The 15,894-nt window shown below is 41.0% G+C and overlaps 1 long non-coding RNA gene across 1 annotated transcript; it reads right to left on the minus strand.

Moving 5' to 3' along the window:
* Positions 1-10,066: 10,066 nt before the first annotated feature.
* LOC141407902 (uncharacterized) lies at positions 10,067-15,792 on the minus strand. Its single transcript, XR_012419167.1, has 2 exons — positions 15,091-15,792; positions 10,067-11,445 (listed from the first exon to the last, which is right to left on the minus strand). It is a non-coding gene; the product is annotated as an uncharacterized lncRNA (long non-coding RNA).
* Between the last annotated feature and the right edge of the window lie 102 nt (positions 15,793-15,894).

Raw genomic sequence — 15,894 nt, forward strand, 5'->3', positions numbered from 1 at the left:
AATGGAAACCTCTATGGGTTCTCAATGTTCTCATCCTACTGTTTTCTTTAGCGGGTTGAACATTCCTCCTGAAATCTTGTTTATTATTTTGCTTTGCAAAGTATTTTGCTACTCACATAACAAAGTTACACTCAAATGCACATCCAGTTGGGAAATTCTAACAAATTCTAAATCGGAGATTTGAAATAATAAGTCCCTGAATAACAGAGTTGATTATATTGTCCTCAGTATTTCAGTTTCTGGTGCTTTTGTTATTTTTGGCCCTGAAATGACTGATGATCAGCAGGTCTGATAATGACAGTGATGACTGAAGTCCAGAAATAATAAGGCATAAGCCATAGTTACATTAAAGCCAATAATAATAATAAGCCTCATACCTTAAATCCTTAGTGCACTAATTGTACCTGTAACCTAAGAAACCACAGCAAGCAACTGTTGAGAGAAAATCCAAGAACACAACAGAGGAGCCAATATTCTGTAGCATCACAGTTGGACTTTCTCTGTTGTAAGAAACTCTAAAAGGATTTGTTGCCACCTTTCGAGAGCTCACAGCAAGGTAGAAGTTGAGGCACATGTTAATTTTTTGAATCACTTATAAAAGGCCATGAATGGTATCTTTGACATAGAAGTACCCAAATCTACCAGGCTTTCAGCATCTTTTCTTTTAATATATATTTTGTAATGGACCATCAATGACAATGAAAAAGGAAGGAAACATTTATTGAGCACCTACCATGTGCCAGGTACTATGTTCTGTACTTTATATTTATCATTTAATCTTTTGTAATTATTATCTGCATTTTGGGGAAAAAAAGAAATAAAATTGATAGGTAATGTGCCCCAATTCTTTTTAACAGTGCACAGGATAGAAAATAAAATCCAAGTGGTTCTGACTTGCAACATTTTGTATTACCCACACACACAGATACTTTTAGAAAATTTGACATGTAATACTTTGAAAAAACTACACCAAAAAGTCAAGTCTTACTTTTTAGTTGCTATGAGGCATTAACTTCTGAATTATTTGTTTTGTGGAAATCCTACCTTTCAGATTTGGGATGTCTTTTCCTAACACACAGTGAGTGTTGTGATTTGGCAAGCAGCAACTGCTTCCACCACAGTGAGTCCTAGCTTCCATATCACAATTGATCACTGAGGGGCAGACTATTTTCTCATAGAAACAGCTCTGTCATTGGTGGTTGCATTCCTGAGCTACATTCTCAGCACCAAATAAATCAAAGGAAGAAGCAGTGATAAAAACAAACATATACCTTTATAATAACTTTGAATAATCAAACTGTGCCTCATAGCCTATAAAATGAACACAATTTTTCAAGGACTGATCCCCCGAGTACTCTTATAAACACTACATATAGCATATACAACATACGAGTCTAGAGTCTCATAAAATGAACCCAAAATTAACATTCTAGCCATTATATATTTGTATACATATATGTGTATATATATAAATTAAACATTTAAATAAGAATTTTGCTGGCATTTTAGAAGTTTAGAAGAATTTTAAAAGATGACTTAGCTGGGTGCGGTGGCTCACGCCTGTAGTCCCAGCACTTTGGGAGGCCATGATCTGTGGGTAGATCACGAGGTCAGGAGTTTGAGACCAGCCTGGCCAACATAGTGAAACCCCATCTTTACTAAAAATACAAAAATTAGCTGGGCATGGTGGTGAGTGCCTGTAATCCCAGCTGCTCAGGAGGCTGACGCAGGAGAATCGTTTGAGCCCGGGAGGCGGAGGTTGCAGCGAGCCAAGATTGCGCCATTGCATTCCAGCCTGGGTGATAGAGCAAGACCCTTGTCTCAAAAAAAAAAACAAATAAAAATAAATAAATAAAAGATGACTTAAATTAACCATAATGCTCTAAACTGGCTACTAAGTTATCAAGTAGGTTGATCAGTGAAGTGCTATAAATGTAATGTGTCCAAATATCCTCAAGCTTTTGGAAATAATTTGACAGGAGGATTGCAGTGGAGGGGAGATAAAAATGTGTACAAGTTGAATGTCAGTAATTGTCATTGCAACAAATACTGATTGAGTGTCATGCATGGTGTTACTCTATCTGCATTATTTCATTTAATTCTCACAAAAACCTTATGAATAAGGCATTGTTTTTACAATTATTTTAAGATGAAGAAACTGCTAAGAGTTAAATAACTTGTCTAAGGATGCACACAGGTAGGAAATGAAAAGGCAAGGATAAAGGCCACGCTATTGACTGTAGAGTCTTTTCTTTCTTCCCCAAATAATAATGACTCATTTTCCTTCTTTTTTTTTTTAGAGATGAAGTCTCCCTATGTTGCCCAGGCTGGTCTTGAACTCCTGAGCTCAAGTGATCCTCCCACCTCGACCTCCCAAAGTGCTGAGATTACAGCCATGAGCCACAATGCCCAACATGACTCACTTTCTTGCGCACTTCTCTGTGGTAGTTACTACTGTGACTTCATTACATATGTTTAGTCATCTAATCCTTACAACAGTCTTGTGAGGAGAGTACTATTATTATCCTCATTTTACAGTTGAAGAAAGGAAGCATAGGTAAGTTCATGTGTAATTAGCAGAGCAATCATTCCTAAAGAGTACTAATTGCTGATCAAAGGCAACCAGAGAGAAAGTCTCCAATGCCATGCCACAGTGGTCTGTCTGCTATAAGATTTTTGTTCAAAATTTACTTGGCTAAAGACTATGATTTACTGCCCAAATATGAGAAAGCATGCATTTTGTTGCAATAACTAATATGTTGAATGGCAGAATCAGGATCCAAAAATATCCCAGTGGTCAAGATGTAACTATGAGAGAACTGTCTGAGATTTGAGCAAAGACAAAATTACTACAGACAGAAACTTACCTAAAACTTATCTAAAAGAGTATAGCCATCTGTAGGATGGTTGGTCAATGACTGAAGCAAAGATACACACAAGTCACAGGGGCAAAGGGGAAAATAATCCTAAGTGCATGAATGCATGGTTCTTGTGACATGTTTATCTTTGTACTAGAGATGGACGTAGCACACTTCCATAGTAGAAGATCAACACTACTGTTGGTGGAACATTCCAATCTTTAGGAGAAATTTAAGGACACACAGCTCTATCCTTAGAAGAGAAGCATTCGGATATTTTTGGGCTATGGTCTTGGGTGCTAGATGGAGTGAGAGGGTTAACTGAGAGGCAGTGAGCAAAGAGTTTAAAAGCTATTGTGATTCTCAAGCAACATTATCTTGTACGTAAGAAATTGCAAAGAATCTACAAAAATGTATCAAAACTAGTAAGTCTGTTTAATGAGCATCAAAAGAATAAGATACTTAGGAATAAATTAGACAAAAGAAAGGCAAACTTGTACAAAACACTGCTAAGATAAATTTAAAAGGACTTACATAAAATGGGAGAGATATGATATCCATGAGTTGGAAGATTCAATATTGTTAAGATGACAATTTCCCAATATTGATGTGTAAATTCAGTGTAGGCTGAATGTGGTGGCTCAAGCCTGTAATCCCAACACTTTGGGAGGCCAAGGCTGGAGGTTGCTTGAGGCCAGCCTAGCGAGATCTGTCTCAACCAAAAAAAAAAAAAAAAAATTAGCTGGGTATAGTGGCATGTGCCTGTAGTTCTAGCTACTGCAGAGGCTGAGGTGGGAGGATCCCATGAGCCCAGGAGTTTGAGGTAGCAGTGAGATATTAGATGATCATGCCACTGCACTTCAGCCTGGGTGACAGAGCAAGACTCTCTCTCTCAAAAATATATATATATAAATAAATAAAATAAATTCAATGTAATATCTGTCAAAATCCTAATAGGCTATTTTTGTTGTTGTTGAGACAGAGTCTTGCTCTATGCAGTTGTGCAATCATGGCTCACTGCAGCCTCAACTTCCTGGACTCAAACAATCCTCCCGCCTCAGCCCCTCAACTACCTGAGACTACAGTTGTGCACCACCATGACTGGCTAATTAAAAAACATTTTTTTAACATAAGGGGTCTCACTATATTGTCCAGGCTGGTCTCAAACTCCTGGGCTCAAGCAGTCCTCCCACCTCAGCCCCTCAACTACCCGAGACTACAGGTGTGCACCACTATGACTGGCTAATTAAAAAAAAAAATTTTTTTTTTGAGAAGGGGTCTCACTATATTGCCCAGGCTAGTCTCAAACTACCAGGCTCAAGCAATCCTCCCACTTCAGCGCACCCAAGTAGCTGAGACTACAGGTGTGTACCACCATGCCTGGCTAATTACAAAAAAATATATATATTTAGAGAAGGCGTCTCACTATATTGCCCAGACTGGTCTTGAACTACTGGGCTCAAGCAGTCCTCCTGCCTTGGCCTCTCAAAGAGCTAAGATTACAGGCATGAGCCACCATGTCCAGCCTTTTTTTCTTTAAATTGACAAGTTATTCCTAAAATTTATATGGAAGTGGCTACCTGAGGATTGATCGCCATCATGAATGACACAGTAACTAAATGAACCAGGAACTTTATGACCAGTCAACTCCTTGAGATGAACAAATGGTCACTGATGTCCTTCACCCTGGAAAGTTATCAGTACCCAACACAGAAATTTGGGAAAAACTATCCAAAATGTACAAGACCACACTGGTCAGTTACTTGGCTGAGGCATGGAAATTGCTTGAACCTGGGAGGTGGAGGTTGCAGTGAGCCAAGATCACACCACCGCACTCCAGCCTGGGCAACAGAGTGAGACTCTGTCTCAAAATAAAAAAGACTCTGAACATCATAAGTCATCAGAAAAATGCAAATTAAAACCAAAATGAGATACCACTACACACTTACTAGAATGGCTAAAAGTGAACAAGTGTTGACCAGCATATGGAGAAACTCATATATTGCTGGTGGGAATGTATTTGGATTCAGAACTCATTTTGGTGGTGGCAAGACAACTGGCTTTGACATGATTTATGATTCCTTGGGTTATGCAAAGAAAAATGAAGCCAAACATAGACTTGCAAGACATGGCTTGGATGAGAAGAAAAGACTTCAAAAAGAACACAAGAACAGAACAAAGAACCTCACCATTGCAAAGGCCAATGGTGGTGTTGGCAAAAGCCAAAGGAATAAAGATGCTTGAATGACATTATCTGCAGCTACTGTGTGGACTTTTCATAAGAAGATTAATAAGCTAATAACTTTCATGTGGCAAAAAAGTATATGAAAGTGCAAAGAATCCAGAATAGTGAAACAATTTTGATAAAGAAAAAGCTGAAGGATTTACCTGATTCTAAATCTTACTACAATGCTAGCATAATCAAGAAAGCATTATAAAGACAGAACAATAGATATTTAGATAAATGGAAGAATAGAAGGTCCAGTAGCAGACCTTCACACTTTTTTTTTGTTGTTGTTGTTGTTGTTATTGTTTTTCAGACAGTCTCACTCTCACCCAGGCTGGAGTGCAATGGCACAATCTCGGCTCACTGCAACCTCTGCCTCCTGGGTTCAAGCAATATTCCTGCCTCAGCCTCCTGAGTAGCTGGGATTGCAGATGCGTGCCACCACACCTGGCTAATTTTCGGATTTTTTAAGTAGAGATGGGGCTTTGCCCTGTTGGCCACGCTGGTCTTGAACTCTGGACCTCTGGTGATCTGCCCTCCTTGCCCTCCCAAAGTGCTGGGATTACAGGCCTGAGCCACTGTGCGGCCCACACTTTGATTCAATTGATTTTCAAGAAACGTGCCAAGTAATTCAGTGGGGAAAGAATAGTTTTTTCAACAGAAGGTGCTGGAACGGCTGAATAACCACATGCAAAAAGATGAAATTTGACCTTAACTTCACATTATATACAACAACTTGAATAAAACAGAGCAAAATCTTTGCAACCTTCCATTAGGCAGATTTCTTGCACATGACAGAAAAAAATTTTTTTTTTTTTTTTTTTTTTTTTTTGAGACGGAGTCTTGCTCTGCCGCCCAGGCTGGAGTGCGGTGGCCGGATCTCAGCTCACTGCAAGCTCCGCCTCCCGGGTTCCCGCCATTCTCCTGCCTCAGCCTCCCGAGTAGCTGGGACTACAGGCGCTGCCACCACGCCCGGCTAGTTTTTTGTATTTTTTAGTAGAGACGGGGTTTCACCGTGTTAGCCAGGATGGTCTCGATCTCCTGACCTCGTGATCCGCCCGTCTCGGCCTCCCAAAGTGCTGGGATTACAGGCTTGAGCCACCGCGCCCGGCCAAAAAATTTTTATATAGTTAAAACTTTATAAAAATTAAAACTTCTGCTCTTCAAAAGACACTACTGAGAAATGAAAATATTTGCAAAACATACATCTGATGAAGGCCTTGCATTCATAATATATTAAAAACGTCTAAAATTCGGCAATAAGAAAATAAACAACCCAGTAAGAAATTAGCAAAATAGACCATGCACAGTTGCTGATGCCTGTAATTCCAGCACTTTGGGAGGCCAAGGCTAGAGGACTGCTTGAGCCCAGGAATTCAAGACCAGCCTGGGTGACATGGTGGAACAAAATAATACAAACAAATACAAAAATTAGTTGAGTAGGGTGCCATGGGCCTGTAGTCCCAGCTACTTGGGGGAATGAGGCGGGAGGATCACTTGTGCCCAGGAGGTTGAGGCTGCATTGAGCCGTGATTGTGCCACAGCACTCCAGCCTGGGTGACAAAGTGAGATCCTGTCTCAAAAAAAAAAAAAAAAGAAAAGAAAAAAAAGAAAATGCACAAAATATTTAAGAAAATGATTACTTAAATATTACATATCTTCTCTCCAAAGAAGATATATAAATAGTAAATAAGCACATGAAAAGATGCTGAACATCGTAAGTTATCAGAAAAATGCAAATTAAAACCAAAGTGAGATACCACTACACATCTACTAGAATGGCTAAAACAAAAAGATTGACTAAGTGTTGGCCAGGATATGGAGAAACTCATATATTGCTGGTGGGAATGTAAAATGGTGCGGCCACTTAAACTTATTTAACTTAGCAATTCAACTCTGAAGTATCTACCCAGCAGAAATAAAAAGTCTATGTCCACAGAAAGATGTGTATACAAATATTCATGGCAGTATATTCATAATTAGCCCTCAACCTGGAAACAATGTCCATCAACTGGTGACTCAATAAACGAAATGTTGTATATCTATAGTGTAAAATATTATTCACAATAAAAACATGATAAGAAATTGAAGGACTCAGACACAAAGGACTATATATTGTGTGAATCTGTTTATATGAAAATTTTAGAAAAGGCAAAACTGTAGAGACAGAAAGATCAGTGGTTTCCTAGGGCTGCGGGTGGGAGCAGAGACGGATTGCAAACAGGCAGGTGAGAACTTTTTGTGGTGATGAAAGTATTTTACGCTGGATGCGGTGGCTCAGTCCTGTAATCCCAGCACTTTAGGAGGCAGAGGCAGGTGGATCGCTTGAGCCCATGAGTTCAAGACTAGCTTGGTCGGCCGGGTGCGGTGGCTCACGCCTGTAATCCCAGCACTTTGGGAGGCCGAGGCGGGCGGATCACAAGGTCAGGAGATCGAGACCACGGTGAAACCCCGTCTCTACTAAAAATACAAAAAATGAGCTGGGCGCAGTGGCGGGCGCCTGTAGTCCCAGCTACTCGGGAGGCTGGGGCAGGAGAATGGCGTGAACCCGGGAGGCGGAGCTTGCAGTGAGCCAGGATCGCGCCACTGCACTCCAGCTTGGGCGACAGAGCAAGACTCCGTCTCAAAAAAAAAAAAAAAAAAAAAAAAAAAAAAAAAAAAAAAAGACTAGCTTGGTCAACATGACAAAACCCCATTACTACAAAAAAATTAAAAAATTAGCCAGGCGTGGTAGTGCATACCTGTAGTGCCAGCTACTTGGGAGGCTAAGGCAAGAGGATCACCTGAGCCCAGGAGGTGGAGGTTGAAGTGAGCAGAGATTGTACCACTGCACTCCAGCCTGGGAGACAAAGTGAGACCCTGTCTTAAAAGAAAAAAACAAATTCAAAACAAAACGGAAAGCAATTATGTCTTTATGGCACCTCCTTCCTCTTTGGCTGGCCTCTGAAACATCTGGTGCCTCAGTAACTCTGGGGTAAATTTCTCCTTGAGCTCTGGCCTCCCCAGAGCCTTGGAAGGCCTTGTGGGAGACCTGGAGTGGATTGATTAGCAAGTAGCCCTAACCCTGGGGGAGCATCTTCTTTCTCTTGGTGGAGGTTAGAAAGAGAAAACTGACGAACAGGAGCACATGTAGAAGACCATGCGCAGGATGGCAAAGGCCTTATAATCATGTTCTAATCATTCCTCATTCTTCCGTTAAATACTTGTTGTCTTCACTCTGCCAAATAAGTCAAATAAGTGCTGTGGCTATAAAACAATGAACATTACTGACAAGGCGCTTGCTCTTATGGAGCTTATATTGTAATAATATAAAGCATAGCACAGATATGCTGGGTGGATAAATAAAAGAAAGTAATAAGAAAACAACTTAAGTCCTCTGCAGTTAAAAGGGTGAGATCACAGAATGACTGAACCACAAGAGGGAGCCAGTCATGCAAAGACCAGAGGGAGGCACATCTGAGGCACCATTTCTGTCTTAACTGCCATAGCCATAGCCATATGAAGCCCTCTGTTCCATCTTTAACCAGCTTAAATGTCACAGTTGATCTGTATAACCACTCCCTGAACTCCCTGACCACCTTAATTCTGTCATGCTGGTGGGCAAAATTGCAACTCCAGTTAAATCCAACTTTCCACCTGTACTGTTTCTGTACCCATGAGCTGGTCATAGATGGAAAACAGACAGACAGATAGACAAACACACCCACCCACCCACACACCATGCTGTTTGGTCTTACTTTATTTATTTATTTATTTATTTTGAGATGGAGTCTTGCTTTGTCGCCCAGACGAGTGCGGTGGCGCGATCTCGGCTCATTGCAAGCTCCGCCTCCCGGGTTCACGCCATTCTCCTGCCTCAGCCTCCTAGTAGCTGGGACTACAGGCGCCCGCCACCACGCCCGGCTAATTTTTTGTATTTTTAGTAGAGACACGGTTTCACCGTGTTAGCCAGGATGGTCTCGATCTCCTGACCTCGTGATCCGCCCGCCTCGGCCTCCCAAAGTGCTGGGATTACAGGCGTGAGCCACTGAGCCCGGCCTGGTCTTACTTTAAACGTGTCACTAGGAACTTAAGTAGGCTCTTGCTATTTCCCAGCGAATGTCCTGTATTTCCCTGGTCCTTTCACTCTCCTACTCTATTCATGGACATTTTCATCTCTGTTCTTCTCTTCTCCCCCATTCTCACTCTCAGCTGCGAACTGTGCTTCTTTCCTCACTGACAAAACTGAAGAATCAGAAGAGAACTTCCATTCACTCTTACCATGCCCACTTATCGATGCAGGGGTAAGGCTTTAGGCCCTGCCTTTCTCCCTGTCAATAAGGAAGCATTCTTGGTGCAGCCATGCAAAAGCCTCCACTTGTGCATCAGATCTCACCCCTCTCGCAGAATCAAGAACACTAGACCAGCAAATCCTCCCTGTCTACCCTACCATCAATTTTTCCTCTACTGGATCAGTATACAACCATGCTGTTGTGTCAACCATTTCAAAAACAAAAATCTCTTGACTGCACTTCCCTTATTGGTTACCATCTTATTTATCTGTAACCCTTGTAGCCAGTTGTCTATACTAGCTGTTTCTAATTCCTCTTCTCCTATTATTCTCTCTTAAATTCCCTCCAATCCAGCTTTTGTGCACCACTGAGCTGAAACTGATCTTTCCAAGATCAACAAAACCAACAAAACTCTATCAGAAGGAAAAAAAGGAATGAGGCAGCTGTAAGTTAGGGAAGACATGTTAGGAGAAGGAGATGGGCAGAAGAGGACTGGATTGAGTACCTGTATCAAAAGAAGAATTCCTTACATGTTGTGTAGTCTTTCCATTCCATTTGGACCATACTTATATATACATATATGTATATACATTTCCTTATTTTCTTTGGAACCTAGTGTTTCCCAGACTCTCAAAGCAGCCAATTAGAGTGAAATCTGAATATTAGACTAATCGGCTCACCATTTAGGGAACGGAGAGTAAAACAAAATCATAGCAGTGAGTGAGCTTTTATTTTATATTTTCTTATCTCTGAAATTGACATGAAACCTCAGAAACCTAAAAGTCTCTTTAACCTAACCAGGAATGATTTAAACAGTCTAAGAAAGAGTTGCCTCCAAACAATATCCCTCTAAGATAAATGTAGTTGTGGTAATTTTACAGCTATCCCTTTTTAAAAATGGCCCAGCCAGGAATTATATATATTAATCTCAGGTAGCTTTGAAAGTCTGGCTGCAGTACTGCACTTTCTGATCTTAGCAGTGGGAACAACTGTGACTTACCTCAGTGAGGTAGCCTCACTCCTTTAGTGGGCAGGGTGATTCCTATGGCCCTAGCACCAAATGAGGTAAACATTTAACAATTGTCCCAATCAGTTGGTTAATATAGGGAATCTCATTAGATAGTGCATATCAGTGTCTGGGAAAATGCAGGTAACAATCCATTAGTGAGTTACAAAATTAATCTGATGGGTTGACCAATTTTTTAAAAAATGAAATAAAATAGAAAATAGAGTGCATTACACATACTTAGGATAAGACAGTTCGTGAGACTTTGGTTTCAGTTGTGAAAAGGTATGTCCTGGTTCATAAAATTACAATTTTTTTTTTTTTGAGACAGAGTCTCGCTCAGCCACCCAGGCTGAAGTGCAGTGGTGTGATGTCGGCTCACTGCAACCACTGTCTCCCGGGTTCAAGCAATTCTCCCGTCTCCATCCATAATGCAATAACCAGTGCGGCAGAATGTACTAATCAAAATTCAAGAACATTTGGACATTTTCCACATCATTTTCAGCATCATATATCACTAGGCATGAGCAGAAACGAGGAATCTGGGGCACTTTACAGTGGGGCTTTCATGTGCAATACCAGTAAGGGCTCGAACTTTCTCTGTAAGTTAAACCACCATAATGGACATGTTACACTTTACAAACTACTTCACAAACTTGGTTTCATTTGAGTTTCTTGTCCATCCTTTGTAGCAAGCAAGACAAAAAAGTAGCAGCATCTGTGGCAGGTTTCAATGATCCATCCTGTTTAGATCAGAAGCCCACCCAGCAGCTGGGAGAAAGGCTCTTACCCACAGTCCCAGAGAGAGAGCTGGCAAGGGTGAAAAACTATATGTGGACTCCAGCCAAGTAAACTGGGGTTCAGGGCAGAACTCCAGTTCCAGGAGGGAGAATGGAAAGGGTGAACAGGAACTGGGGCAGAAGCCCAGATAGTAAACAAAGCACACAGGTGGCGAGGCCCGTCCTCAGGCACATTGGATTCCAAGCTCACACCCGCAGAGTTCCAGAACTCCATGCCTGGCTTTGAAGAAGTAGCAAAGAATATCATGTGGATAAGGGACATGGTGTAGAGGTTATCAGGCACCTGCAAAGGCAAGAAGAGACTAGTAGGAATTGGAAAGTTAATCAATCAGCCTGGCATGAGTAGCATTGCCAGATAAAATATAGGATGCCTACTGAAATTTGGATTTCAGATAAACAATGGAAATGTTTTAGTATAAGTATGTGTCATGCAATATTTGGGACATGTTTACGCCAAAAATTTATTGTTTATCTGAAATTTATATTTAACTATGGATCTCACATTTTTATTTACTAAATCTGGCAACTCTTCCTGTGGGTGTGATGGAGGATGAGGCTGGAAGGCTTGGCAGAGCAAGATCACAAAGGGTCTTGTGTGCCATGCTTGGCAGATAATGGGGAGCCAGGAAAGTTTTTATAAGCAGGGGAACAGTATAACAGGGTTTGCGTTTTAGAATCATTGTAATAGCCTGTGGGAAACAAAACAGAGTTCAGAAGGACAGGAACTGAGAGACCAGAAAGCGATTTCAATAGTTCAGATTTGAGGGAAATTGAAAATAACTTAACCTACTTCACAGTTCTGCCTAAAGCTAGCAAGGCTCCCAGGTTCACTTGGGCTCTGGAGACCGAACTATTCTTTCAAGAGCTACTCTTCATTTTTGTTTTTGTTTTGTTTGAGACAGAGTCTTGCTCTGTCACCAGGCTAGACTGCAGTGGCGTGATCTCAGCTCACTGCAATCTCCACCCTCCGGGTTCAAGTGATTCTCCTGCCTCTCCTGCCTCAGCCTCCCGAGTAGCTGAAACTACAGGTGCATGCCACCATGCCCAGCTAATTTTTTTTTTTTTTTTTTTTTTTAGTAGAGATGGGGTTTCACCATGTTGGCCAGGATGGTCTCGATCTCCTGACCTTGTGATCCACCTGTCTCAGCCTCCCAAAGTGCTGGGATTATAGGCGTGAGCCACCACACCCAGCCTACTCTTTGTTTTAAGGAACAACAACAACAAAAAGCTCTGGTGGAGCATAGAATATATTTTTATACATATAATATAGTGTCTTGCCCAAATCCAGTGTCAATCACATACTTCTTGAGGAAGCTAGAAAGATATGTGTATATATCAATCTCTCAATAGACTAAGCTCAATATCTCTTTCCATATTGCATCCCCTGTAGGTTATCAATAAACATTTGATTCTTAGATTATGAGTTCCATAAGGGCAAAGTCTGTAACTTCATCATCTTTGTTTCTTTAGCACCTGACCCAGGGCTGGGAATAAGTTTCTCAGAAAATAGTTCTTGATTAAAGTGGTCTAAGTAATTAACAACCAGAAGTGCTTCCTATTAACTACATTTCTCCAACATTACTTCAAAGGTACAACTTGGCATATTTTTCACATGAATGCAAAAGAAGCCTACTTCTTATAATGGACCAGAAAATTGTTTTTTAAAGCTGAGGAATTATACTGACTAGATGGAGTTTTAAAGATAATATTCTTCATTTATGTGAAAATGTGAGTTTTTTTCTTGAATGTTCCTGCTTCCATAAGCTTTATCATTGTGTAGATATTAGTAAATCTTAAAAAAAAAACCAATCTTAATTAAACACATACCAAGTAGATCATCATAAACTGGTACAAAGTGGTCTTCTCCTTCAGTTACCATTATCAGTCTAGTTTCTTGTATCTGTGTCTCTTTCAAAGCTGATGTGTGAATTTTTTGAGGGCAGGAACTATTCTGATTTATCTTCACAGTCACAGAACTTTCATTAATAGTAGGTTTATTGAATTCCAAGGTCAGGCAGGCAAAAGGGAAATAATAATTCTGGGAAGTGCATGGGGTAAATAAAATGCAATTTAAAAATTATTATAATGACCCTTTATTGAAGATTATGTTCCAAGTATCATGCTAGGTGCTTTACATATGTCTTAATACATTCTAATTATACCTCAATTCTAAAAACTCTTCTCTGAGCTAGCTGTTATAATGCTCATGTTATGGGTAAAGAAACTAAGAATCGCAACTGATAAGTAACTTGCCCAGACTGACACAGTTAACAAATTGGCAGAGCTGAGATTAATACCAGACTCCGAAGTCTATGCTCTCAACATGACTCCAGGAATTGTCATTTTCAAATATATATTGGAGACAGGAAGATTGGTGAGGTGTTTACAAGAACTTTCTTTAATCAGTCACTACATGGTACCTCAGAAGACTAAAGTTTGATATTTTAAAAATGTGTGAGTGCACATGTGTGTAAGACAAGAGGTATGGAGGTATTTCTTAAAACTATATTTTGAGCCATGTTCTTTTTTTCTGTTCAGTTTTGTATTTAAAAGAACAAATGACTTTACGTATGTAATTAGACTTCATCTCCATCTTGACTGCAAACTGATGATACACTTAAATTATTATCACATTGTTGTTATCAGGAACATATGGGTTGTACATGTTACAATCATTCATACCAACTTCATTTACCCCATCCAGAGGAATACATGCAGATCATGTTCAGATATGCAATGCAACCTTAACAGTCTAGATGTATCATCATTTCTCTGTGACAATCTAGATGCTCCTCTGAGCTGTAAATGTAATTGTATATGGCAGTTATTCTGTGTTTCGTTTTGTTGTTTGGTAAATGTGTACTTTTTGCCTGATGCTAACATCTTTTCAACAGCCCTCTTTTGCCTGCTCAACTGCCAACCTCCCAGTTCACTGATACCAGGAAGAATCAGAGTCTTGTCTGCTCATGATGATTTGCCTCCAGTCTGCACGGTTAAATCACAGCTTAAACTTTACCAAACTTTTGGAGTCTAAAAGCAAAAGCAACTCACAAAGTGCAAGGGTTGGCATAACTAATTTATTCATATGAATTAGAAATAATTTAAAGAAGAGGAACCAAATATGGTAAAACGAGGGGCGGGGGGCGGGGGGAAGCAGTTGATTTTAAAAATTGAGAAAAGCAAAACATGTTTTGCCTGGCTTTGTAACTAAAGAAGCCTGCCAAAAATGGTCTGTAAAGGTATAAGAGTCAAAAAATATCTCCAGTGTTCTACCTTCACCAGAAACATGCAAGGAATTTCCTAGGATGGAATTATGGAAAAGATCCTCTTCAGGCCTTCATTTGTTCATTCATTGCTAGTCATGGTGCTAAATATGGGAGATATAAAATGAATATGGCATGGCCCTCTGGAGCTTAGCCTCAGAGGGAGACATAGCAACTGTGCTGTACGCTGATCTGTGAAAGGCACCAGGAAATAAATGTAAAAACCACACAGTGGGTGCACAAAGGGGGGAGTGGTCAACTCTGTGAGTCTAATAAAAATAATTCACAACAATCACATAGCGATGTTCTGTGAGTTCCATCCCCACCCTATCCTCTATTGCCAACCCCTAAGAGAAACGACAGGTGAGCAAGGCACAATCCAGGCTGGGCTCTAATTAAATGTGTGCCCTAGAGCAACTCCTAGCACTACTCAGAGCCTCTGTTTCTCTGCCTGTAAAAGCCAGGAACCCTGCTCAACTATAAAGTCCATTTCTGCTCCGAATTATGAAATCGAGGCAAAAAAAAAAAAAAAAACCACACACACACACACAACAAAAACAAAAAACAAAAAACCCAAAACCAGAAAGGAAATTCACGAGAAACAAAAGTGAAAGTCACAGAAGGGAACCCAGTAGTAAACACGAGTACAAAATTCTATATCTCACCGGAAAACGTGGCAGAGTTCCCAAATTTTTTTCAGCAACCGTGAACTTCGAAAAGAATGAAATGTGTATCACGCCCTCTGAATGTGAATAAGATCAGTGTAACACGAATCCACCTTGCTGTATGCAACTGTCTTCTGAAACATTCCTCTCTGACTCTGAACAACCACTTATTTAAATAAGCGGTTCTTAAATAAATCAATCCGTACTGAATGGTCCATCCCCATAAAACCAGTCCCCATTGAAGACCACACCTGGGTGTGTCCCACACTGGGAAAAGGGGGAAAACGGGGAAAACGGGGGTAGAGAAAGAGGGGAAGAATTGGAACCTACATTAGATTGTGCCTGGTGTTGCCATGCGGTTGTCATAAACAACAGCGTCGAAGCAAACTGTTTTAAAATACGGCGGCCTTTAAACTCTATTATGTCCCTGCTCATGGCAATTGTGAGACTTCTCTGAATGTAGCCCACAACGGTACAGCCGCCCGAGAGGGAGAGCGAGCTCTTCTGGAGCGGATGGGCGAATGAAAGCAGCCAGAGGAGGGGAGCAGACTGACAGCTCCCCCAGCTTCTGCGGCGCGTGCGGGGCCGGGACAGGCGACCGCCACAGCCAGAGGGTGCGAGCTGGACCCACCGGGGTCACTGGTCTCCAGGGTGGGAGGATGGATGCTGCCTGTCCGCTGCCGGAGCCTCCCTTCTAGCAGCAGAGGAGGGAGGGTGCGCGCACGTACACACACTCTCTCACACACACGCACGCACACACATCCTTCCCCTAGAGTTGTGTCTCGTCTCCCTTTTGTTTTTCTC

The sequence above is a fragment of the Macaca fascicularis genome, chromosome 1, assembly GCF_037993035.2.
Source record: "Macaca fascicularis isolate 582-1 chromosome 1, T2T-MFA8v1.1".
Classification (NCBI taxonomy): Eukaryota; Metazoa; Chordata; class Mammalia; order Primates; family Cercopithecidae; genus Macaca; species Macaca fascicularis.